This window comes from Triplophysa rosa, linkage group LG21, assembly GCF_024868665.1.
Source record: "Triplophysa rosa linkage group LG21, Trosa_1v2, whole genome shotgun sequence".
Lineage (NCBI taxonomy): Eukaryota > Metazoa > Chordata > Actinopteri > Cypriniformes > Nemacheilidae > Triplophysa > Triplophysa rosa.
The window spans coordinates 552,807-563,495 of record NC_079910.1 but is presented as its reverse complement, the minus strand read 5'-3'; the positions used below and the strand labels follow the sequence as shown (position 1 = coordinate 563,495).

At 39.6% G+C, this 10,689-nt stretch overlaps 1 long non-coding RNA gene across 1 annotated transcript; it reads right to left on the bottom strand.

Moving 5' to 3' along the window:
• Positions 1 to 2,048: 2,048 nt before the first annotated feature.
• On the bottom strand, positions 2,049 to 2,631 carry LOC130571785 (uncharacterized). The gene is made up of 3 exons (XR_008965126.1): positions 2,498 to 2,631; positions 2,341 to 2,415; positions 2,049 to 2,220 (listed from the first exon to the last, which is right to left on the bottom strand). It is a non-coding gene; the product is annotated as an uncharacterized LOC130571785 (long non-coding RNA).
• Between the last annotated feature and the right edge of the window lie 8,058 nt (positions 2,632 to 10,689).

The following is a 10,689-nucleotide window of genomic DNA, read 5'->3' as shown; positions in this document are numbered from 1 at the left end:
CTCTAGCACTCACTATATAGCGCCAGCAGCAGTTCAAAAATGCACTTTTCAAACGGCTGTAACTTTTGAACCCATTGATGTACAAAAACTCTACTTGGCACACATCATGTACTCGTCACACTCATCGCATTCCATGCCTTACATTAAGACTCCGCCCATTAAAGTAGCGGCCATCTTGAAAAGTACAGTATTGCGTTTTTTCGCTACTAGTCCTAGAAATTGTGACCGATTGTCACGAAAATCGGCTGAGACGATCTTTGGACTGAGCAGCTCCGGAATTTAGATTTTTGCTGTTGCTTAAAAGTTACGACGCCGCAAACTTTTCAAAGTTGACCCAAAAATGGATCTTAGGCCGTATCTCAAACATTTATCAATCTATCGGTACGAAACTTGGTACGCTTCATCGACACCTCGGACTTGGGGTCCTTGCCAAAATGGGGAACAGCACCACCTATGGGTCACGAGATTTGAATAATTGCTATTTTTTTATCCAAAGTGACTTACATTGCATTATCCTATACATTTGTTTTTTTAAGTATGTGCAATCCTCTGGGATCGAACCCACAACCTTGGCATTGTTAACTCCATGCTCTTACCACTGAGCTACAGGAAAGCTGTGTCCCGAATGTGCCTGCGACACTAAAAGACAGCGCCACCTAGCGTTCTCGTATTGAACTATTTTGATTAACGTTTGATGCACTACTATGCAAAATGGTCTTCTTGAGTTCGTTCCCACCTATGCCTCTGTTTCTCAAATACGTAGTATTTCTTTTATTTCTGCTCTAAAACTCTCTAAAAATCTCTGACACTTTGTACAAGCTCCGTGGTACGGTTTGCTGAACCTCAATCCTGGTGTCTCGAATCCCTTCTAGTGCATTTGTTGTACTTGTGGATGAAGTCACCAATTTGATTTAATTCTCACATACTGTTAATGACCTCTTTGTTTCTCATGCGTTTTATTTCCGCTTTGCTTTGCTCATGCTGTTCTGTGCTACTCTGGCTCTGTGCTTCTACAGCTCCCGACAGGGTGTGCTGCTGAGTGGTGCAACCCGACGGGCCGGTGGCCTCGAGTCTTTGTGTCGTGGTTTCTAAGCCAGTGTGGAGCGCGTTGAGTGTTCTTGCCTGTTCTTCCTTAACTGCCCGTTTTTCACGTGTTCCATTTATGCCGTTTTTTTCTCTCTCTTGGCTCTGCGCTGCGCTTGTGGTGTGCCTTAGAAGGCTTGGTCCTGTGTTGCTGCTTGCAGCTATATTTCCAATTGCTTCCCTCATTTTTAAGTCACTTTGGATAAAAGCGTCTGCTAAATGACTAAATGTAAATATCAACAATCACGTCATCACTTGCTGAAATGTGTATTCTTGATATCAAAAATTGCATTTTTACTAGTTAAATATCACAATAGGCTGCCAGTCAAATTCAATTTCAGATATCAATAATTTCTTACTAGTAAAAATCATAACTTTTGATAGCTACGTAATGTTTGATGTCTGGAAAGTTTGGTATACATGGACCCGGTTAAATCCTTCTCAAAAATATGAATACTCAATATCTCTTTCACTTAGGCAGAATCAACACATTTTAGAAAGCCTAGTAAACAGAAGTAAAAGTTCAGGCTACAGTTTCAGGTTCACGCCACAGAGCTAAATGAACCTCATTACAGTTAAGTTTTTAAAGTCAAAAGTCCCCCCCCCCAAAAAAACCTGTAACTGCTTGCTTTGCTGAAGAAACCTATTAGCTTAATATTTTTTGTCAATTATGTTTTACAGTGCAGATGTTCATATAGCAAAATGATTTCCTTACAAATACAATAGTCACGCATAGATGACAGTTCGGATTAACAAGCAAATGCAGTCATGATTTTGGTGGTTATTCACGCTCTGTGAATATGAAAGCACAAACTCATTTTCCATATATTATGAAATTGGGTACGATAAAAACTTATAAGGCTAGTTACTAAAATGCATCATAGACAGTCACATGACAGAACTTAACACAAACTCAAAAATAAAGCGATCCAAAGATAGTTAAGAAACAAACGAAAACAAGACAATTTTAAATAGTTTTATTTTGATGCATGGATAATAAATTCTGACTGAAGTTGCCGTTGGTTAAAGGAGCAGAATTCTGACTGAAGGTGGCATTGGTTGATTCCTCCGTAGCATTCTGACTGTAGTTAGCATTGGTGTAAGATTGCTCAGCAGTAGCATTCTGACTGAAGTTACCTACAGTGATCAAGTTGAATGAGAATAAAATCATCCATTAACCTCAGTAGCACACAATGTTGCTATTTAAGCAAAGTAAAAATATGCATACATGTTTGGGACATGAAACGACATACAAACCTTTGTCTCCAGCTACATCCCCAACATCACTCCATGAAGATTCTAAAGAACCACGTTCAACTGAAGAGCCAAACACTGAAAGAACATGCCCTTCTAAACTCAAATATGACATAACACAACAACTTTCAATAGTAGTTTCTAACAACAACCAACTCACCACTGCATGTGAACTGATGATAAAGAACCACCAAGAGAATAAACTGAATTAAACTCATCATTTCACCACAAACTGAGCTGCTGTGAACAAATACACAAATCCTCCAAGGCACACGAACACTGACAGTTTGCATACTGCTGGACTTTTAAAGGCAAACAGTGAAACATTAGCAACACCTGGCGCCTCATTAACGTGGCACCGTCATTAATTAATAATACGATCAATAGTTGGGTCAGGGATAGGCAATGCCAGTCTTGGAAAGCTGCCGTCCTGCAGATTACATTTCCAAGCCTAATTAACAATGCTTAAAAAAATCAAACTTCTTGACTTCAGGAGTTTTTTGAAAAAATGGACAGTGGCTGCGTCCGAAATCGACTACTTCCATACTATATAGTAGGCGACAATAAGTATGAGTCATGAATAGTATGCTGCATTTATTAATGCAGCAATACATTAAAAAATGTATTCAAGGAAAAGTACAAGTACAGGTGCTGGTCATATAATTAGAATATCATCAAAAAGTTGATTTATTTCACTAATTCCATTCAAAAAGTGAAACTTGTATATTATATTCATTCATTACACACAGACTGATATATTTCAAATGTTTATTTCTTTTAATTTGATGATTATAACTGACAACTAATGAAAATCCCAAATTCAGTATCTCAGAAAATTAGAATATTACTTAAGACCAATACAAAGAAAGGATTTTTAGAAATCTTGGCCAACTGAAAAGTATGAAGATGAAAAGTATGAGCATGTACAGCACTCAATACTTAGTTGGGGCTCCTTTTGCCTGAATTACTGCAGCAATGCGGCGTGGCATGGAGTGGATCAGTCTGTGGCACTGCTCAGGTGTTATGAGAGCCCAGGTTGCTCTGATAGTGGCCTTCAGCTCTTCTGCATTGTTGGGTCTGGCATATCGCATCTTCCTCTTCACAATACCCCATAGATTTTCTATGGGGTTAAGGTCAGGCGAGTTTGCTGGCCAATTAAGAACAGGGATACCATGGTCCTTAAACCAGGTACTGGTAGCTTTGGCACTGTGTGCAGGTGCCAAGTCCTGTTGGAAAATGAAATCTGCATCTCCATAAAGTTGGTCAGCAGCAGGCAGCATCAGAAGCGTCTCGCCTGGGCTAAAGACAAAAAGGACTGGACTGCTGCTGAGTGGTCCAAAGTTATGTTCTCTGATGAAAGTAAATTTTGCATTTCCTTTGGAAATCAGGGTCCCAGAGTCTGGAGGAAGAGAGGAGAGGCACAGAATCCACGTTGCTTGAGGTCCAGTGTAAAGTTTCCACAGTCAGTGATGGTTTGGGGTGCCATGTCATCTGCTGGTGTTGGTCCACTGTGTTTTCTGAGGTCCAAGGTCAACGCAGCCGTATACCAGGAAGTTTTAGAGCACTTCATGCTTCCTGCTGCTGACCAACTTTATGGAGATGCAGATTTCATTTTCCAACAGGACTTGGCACCTGCACACAGTGCCAAAGCTACCAGTACCTGGTTTAAGGACCATGGTATCCCTGTTCTTAATTGGCCAGCAAACTCGCCTGACCTTAACCCCATAGAAAATCTATGGGGTATTGTGAAGAGGAAGATGCGATATGCCAGACCCAACAATGCAGAAGAGCTGAAGGCCACTATCAGAGCAACCTGGCCTCTCATAACACCTGAGCAGTGCCACAGACTGATCGACTCCATGCCACGCCGCATTGCTGCAGTAATTCAGGCAAAAGGAGCCCCAACTAAGTATTGAGTGCTGTACATGCTCATACTTTTCATGTTCATACTTTTCAGTTGGCCAAGATTTCTAAAAATCCTTTCTTTGTATTGGTCTTAAGTAATATTCTAATTTTCTGAGATACTGAATTTGGGATTTTCATTAGTTGTCAGTTATAATCATCAAATTAAAAGAAATAAACATTTGAAATCTATCAGTCTGTGTGTAATGAATGAATATAATATACAAGTTTCATTTTTGAATGGAATGGAATTAGTGAAATAAATCAACTTTTTGATGATATTCTAATTATATGACCAGCACCTGTATTTACTTAAAATTGTACTCGAGTAAAGTACAAATCTCCAAAAAGAATAATTAAGTATGGTAATCAAGTACAATTACTGAAGTGTTTTACAGCCCTGGGACTTACTTGTAATTAAATAGAAATCCTTCTGTCACTAATTTACCCTTTAACAAGAAGCCCAGGTGCTGATAATCTGGTTAACTTCAAAACTCCTGGTTAGAGTCCAGACCCAGTAAGCAGAATTAGTTTGGGGTTTTTTTTGAGTTGGGGGTCATGATGTGTGCTTGCAAACATCTCTTTTTGGTGGTTTTTTGTAACCAATTTTTGCTCAAAGGTTAAGTTATTTGCACACATTTACATTTTAGTCCAATATAAACATTTGTAGTTGTCATTTACCTTATAATAATATATAATATAATTTAATGTGTTGTGTTCTATACATACAATGGGAATAAAATATCGTTATATGAATATTAATACATGTTTCTGTTATTTTCTTGTTTTTAGGACAAACCTTTCCAATTGGACATGATACTTTTGGGACTGATGTTGAACAAGCAGACCTAAGGAGTAAAGGTGTGTTGTGTTTATGATGTATCAAAAGTGCTGTTAGGACAGTGTGATGTTTAGGCTCATGAAGAGGTTTCCTGTTTTCCAGTAGGTGTTTGTCTGTTTGTTTTCTCTCCAAGTTACATACTTACCTTTTCTTTTCCAGTAAACCATCAAAACCTAAGACCGGCAGTAGCAAAGTGCAACGTGGCTGTTCTTATATCTTTGAAAAATGCATCTGGACTTGTTATCCAAAAAGGTATGCTTTGAATTACATGGGCCGTGTGGGGATTTAGTATAGAGCTTTACACCGTGTCTACTGGACACGATGTGACAAAAGTCAATAAAACTCCTTCGAACAGAATATAACTAAAAATTTTGTCCACACTGGATGCGGTGCGATGTGACAATCCCATTAGAACAAGCCGTGTGTCTGTGTTAGTCACAAATCAATGTCTCTTCTTTGTAGGTATTGATGGGGTAGTGTTGCCCAAGAAGCACAGCCCTGTCCAGCCAGAGGAGCCCAGCTCTGGCCAAAAAGGTATGCTTTGAATTAATTGGGCCTTGTGGAGGTCAAGCATGCAGCTTTAGTGACAAATCAATGTCTCTTCTTTGTAGGTATTGATATGGTGTTGCCCAGCTCTGGCCAAAAAGGTATGCTTTGAATTAATTGGGCCTTGTGGAGGTCAAGCATGCAGCTTTAGTGACAAATCAATGTCTCTTATTTGTAGGTATTGATATGGTGTTGCCCAGCTCTGGCCAAAAAGGTATGCTTTGAATTAATTGGGCCTTGTGGAGGTCAAGCATGCAGCTTTAGTGANCCAAAAAGGTATGCTTCGAATTAATTGTGCCATGTGGGGGTCAAGCATGCAGCTTTACTGACAAATCAATGTCTCTTCTTTGTAGGTATTGATATGGTGTTGCCCAGCTCTGGCCAAAAAGGTATGCTTCGAGTTAATTGGGCCATGTGGGGGTCAAGCATGCAGCTTTACTGACAAATCAATGTCTCTTCTTTGTAGGTATTGATATGGTGTTGCCCAGCTCTGGCCATCCCCACGAGCCCAGCTCAAAAGATATTGATTTCGCTGTTAAATTTATCACATGCCTGCTCAATCCAAGATGTGCCATTGCTGTTAAAGCACTTCTTGGAACTGTTCCTCACTAAATCTGCTGTTTTCAGACCCTTGTTGACACAAATAAAACCATTTTATTCTGGAAAGCATTTGTTATTGTGCTGTTTAAGGTACCATAGTAAAATGCAACAATGGTTAACAATGTAAACAAGTTTACAGGTCTAGGGCTGTTTCTTGAAAGTTGCTTAGAAAAGTGGGAATTGAGACTTGAATGAACTGAACTAATCAGTCGGGCTTCAATGGGTTTAGTGAAGCTTGGCTTTAGTTCACGCGACCCTACTAATTTGAACGAGGCTCAGTAAGTCAAGATAATGGCGCGCACACGCTCTCCTTAATGCCACACTGCCTGCAGCCGAAAAGGCTTAACTCCTCGAGCACGAATCCTGAACAGTGACAGCGCATGACTCTACAGGTCAAAACCAACAACCTTCACATACAACGAACCCACACAGCATGAGGACAGGAAAAGGTTTAAGTAGGATAGAGAAACGAGTGTCAGGTGTGAGTTGATGAGGCACGCAGCGCCACTCCTGAGGCTGATTGCTGTGAGCAGCAGGGGGTGGTGACCACAAAAACAAAGAGCCACATGTAGCTGACAGCACAGCTCATGGAAGGAAGAAAGCAAAACGTGCTTTCAAAATTGTGCAAAACAAAATACAGACTGTGACAGAATTTTCTTTTGAATAGTCAATCCAAAGAAAACATCTTTAAAACAACAAGAAAAGTCACTTACAAAATAAGATTGGATAAACACAAAGTCTGACCAAAATTTTTTGGAGTAGGTGCATTGCCAAAACAAATGAATGAAGTCTTCTTCGTCAGATTTACAAAAGCTGCAGTTCACTTCAATGTCTGACTTATATTTCCTGAGAAAGGCTTTAGTCGGGTAACATTTATGACTCAGTTTAAATGTTATTTCTTTTATTTTATTGGTAAGCAGATACTTATGAGGCAAAGTCCATACTTTCTCCCAGGATATATTCTCCACAATATCATTCCAATATGGTATTACATAAGGTATTGTTAACTCTTTCTGAAAGAGAGCTCTGATTTATTCCTTTGTTGGTCTAGAGAAAAGCAGTTGCTTTTGTCAGTTAAAGATAGAGAATAAGTACTTGGCCATGGAAATGTGGTGCCTTGCAAAAGAAAAGACACACCAGAAGGAATGGCATTAAAAACAACAGTGTATTCCTCTTCAGAATTCTTGCAGAAATACAATATTCCTGCATCTAGTTATAAAGTCTGCCTTGCGAGTTAAATAACTGTCCAACTAAAAGGTTGATTTCGAACCAGTTGTCAAAGAAAAGTGATTTATTCTTATAAAGAATATCCTTATTATTCCATAAATAATATCGGTGCGGAGAAAAGTTGTTTTGTATATTAGGGACCAGGCCAAGAGCATCTGCTTATGAAGATTAGAAAGTTTGATTGGGATCTTAGTAACGTTATAATAACAAAGCAGGAGAAAATTCAAGCCACCAACTTTAGAGAAAATATAATTAGGGATAATATTCCAAAGTGAAAAGGGATTTTTAAGAAAATTCTTTAGCCAATTAATTTTAAAAGTATTGTTTAAAGTAGTAAAATCTAAAATATCCAGTCCCCCCTGTTTTGTTGTATTCATTATTACTGACTTCCTGATGTAGTGGGTTTTATTTTTCCAAGTTATTTAACATGCTATCAACCTTTTTTAACGTTCCTTTATCCTGGAGAAAGGTACCAGTCTTATGCTAAGGCCAAATTTATTAACATTAGTTGCAGTGAAATGTACATTTTAATGTTTAAAGTTATTGAAATCAGCATTAGTTAGCCCAACATATTTCTAACGAACAAACAACCGCTACGAAAAAGTCATGGTAATAAATAAATGAATCATCGAATCATTCAATATTACATTGGTATTTTTATACCAACTTATATAAGTAATGTAATGTTAACGAATTCTGTGGCTCACCAGTTTTTAAAACATTTTTGGTGATGTGAGCTGAACATAACACGCGATCCGTCAGGCCGTCGTGTGTACACTTAAAATATTTAAACTAGCTTGCGATCTGACTGTAGAAAGATTTAGGACACATGCAAATTATTTTTTATATTTTCTGTACATTATAAAGTCATTATAGATGAAGTGAAGAAGCGTTAAATAAGACAAGACAATTCTAAACCTGTGGTGATGATGCAGTTTTTTTTAATGAAAAATAAAAATATTCAAATAGCATTTTTAATTTTCTAATAATTATTGCGGATCGAATATTCGTGCATGTCCTACATTTTCATTTCTTCTTCACAGCACAACTTTCTGTGTTTGCATTCTGAGCAGTGAAGAAGCCTTGCCATTTGCAGCGTTAAGCAAAGCTAGCGGGCATAACTAGGTCCTGTTTAAGAAATTGCCGAAGAAAAAGCCGATTCCGATACCAGAATTTTATGTGGTATCGGTGGAATTTCCGATACTAGTATCGGTATCGGAACAACCCTAGTTAGATGTCTAGTGTATGATTAAATCGATGAGTGGGTCCATTGATATGTTGTGTTACTCCAAAAGAGTGTAATAGCTCTGTAAACGCCACTGCTAATGCATCGTTAGCACTATCTACGTGGATATTAAAATTTCCTACAATTAGTACTTTATCAATGTTAACCCATAGGTCAGATAAGAAGTCCGCGAACTCGTTCAGAAAATCAGTGTAGGGACCAGGGGGTCTATACACAGTAGCCAATGTAAAAGAAAGCAATGGTTTTTTACTGTCAATTGGAACAATTATGTTCAACGCAAGCACTTCAAATGATTAAAATGTATGCTCTGTTCCCTGAGTTACAGTAAGAAAGTCTCTAAAGATTGTTGCGACACCTCCACCTCGACCAACCGGACATGGCTCATGCATATAACAGTAGCTTGGTGGGGTACACTCATTTAGACCGGAATAATCATTTGGTTTAAGCCAGGTTTCAGTAAGGCAACGTATATCAAAACTGTTGTCTGTGATCAATTCATTTACAATAACTGTCTTTGAATTTAGTGATCTAATATTTAGTAGGCCGAACTTTATGAGTTGGTTTTGGGCTTTTATTACATTGTCTTCAGGTTTAATCATGATCAGATTTAACACTTGGTTTTTGAAGCGTAGCAATGGCAGTGGAGTTTTAGACAACACTGATACTGTCACGATTCCCTCGGGAGAGAACCCAATTGCAGGCAGCGTTCAGGGGTAACAAAAAAAGGTATTTATTACAAGAAACACAAAACAAAGACCCATGATGGGGTATAACAGCACAACAGGATAATAACAGGACGTAGACTAACTAACACTAAACTGAGATTAACAACACTAGACATAAACTAAACTGGACACTTACTAGACTGACAGGACCTTCAACAACAGGAACAGGTAAACAGGTAATCACACTCAGGGTACGAGACACGATGAAGCACAGAGAGTAACACTCAAACAAACACAATGACTGAGCACAGGACAATGGAACAAGAGGACTATATAAAGGGTATAAAATCAAGAGGGGACAGGTGCGGGGCATGAACTAATTAACAAGCAATAACGAGACGAAAGGGCGGGAACAGAGATGAGACCTGGAGAGAGAGAGTATGGCGGACCAAAACTGTCTCGCTCCACATGAAACAAGGGATCCTGCCAAGATTCTGCCACAAGACCAAGAAATACATGACATGATGAGGCAGAATCATGACAGAACCCCCACCTTAAGGAGCGATACCCTGACGCTCCTCAAGGTGACGAACAGGACAAGACAGACTGTGACAGTGACAAGAACCAACAAAACATGGAAAACAAAATCAGGGGCAGACAAGCAAACATAACACTTGGGTTGGGGTGAGTCAATAAAAATAACAAACAAGGGAGGGGGGAGGGGGAACAACAAAGTCCACAGGGGGAGCAGTCTTGGTCCTTGGGGACTTAACAGGGGAAGTCCTGGGAGGAACAAGGCTGGCCGGCTGAACCTCTGGCTGCACCAGACTGGATGCCGACTGGGAGGCTGGCTGGAAGGCTGGCTGGATACCGGCTGCACCGGGCTGGGTACCATACTGGGTACACGACTGGACAATGGACTGGACACCGGACTTGGACACTGGACGGGATGCTGGCTGAACCGGACTGGATGCCGGCTGGATCACCGGCTGGGACGCCGGCTGCACCGGACTGGACGCCGGCTGGATCACCGACTGGGACGCTGCTCAAGGGTATGGATCTAAACTTAATGTGAAATCTAGTTCGATTTCCTGTTTCCTAGACTTAGTTCCCTGTCCTCTGAGAATTCTGTTTTGAGTCCTTTGGAAAAACCCAGTTCTCTGTCTGTCAAGATTCCTTTATCCTAGGTTTTAATGCAGGATGATCTGCTCCTATGTCTTAGGTTTTTGTACAGTCACCCTTAATAAAAACATTTTTCTAAATGCTCTGCTTTGTACTGATCAAACTAAAAAGCTAAATATTTCTTTGGGGTGTTTGCGATGAAG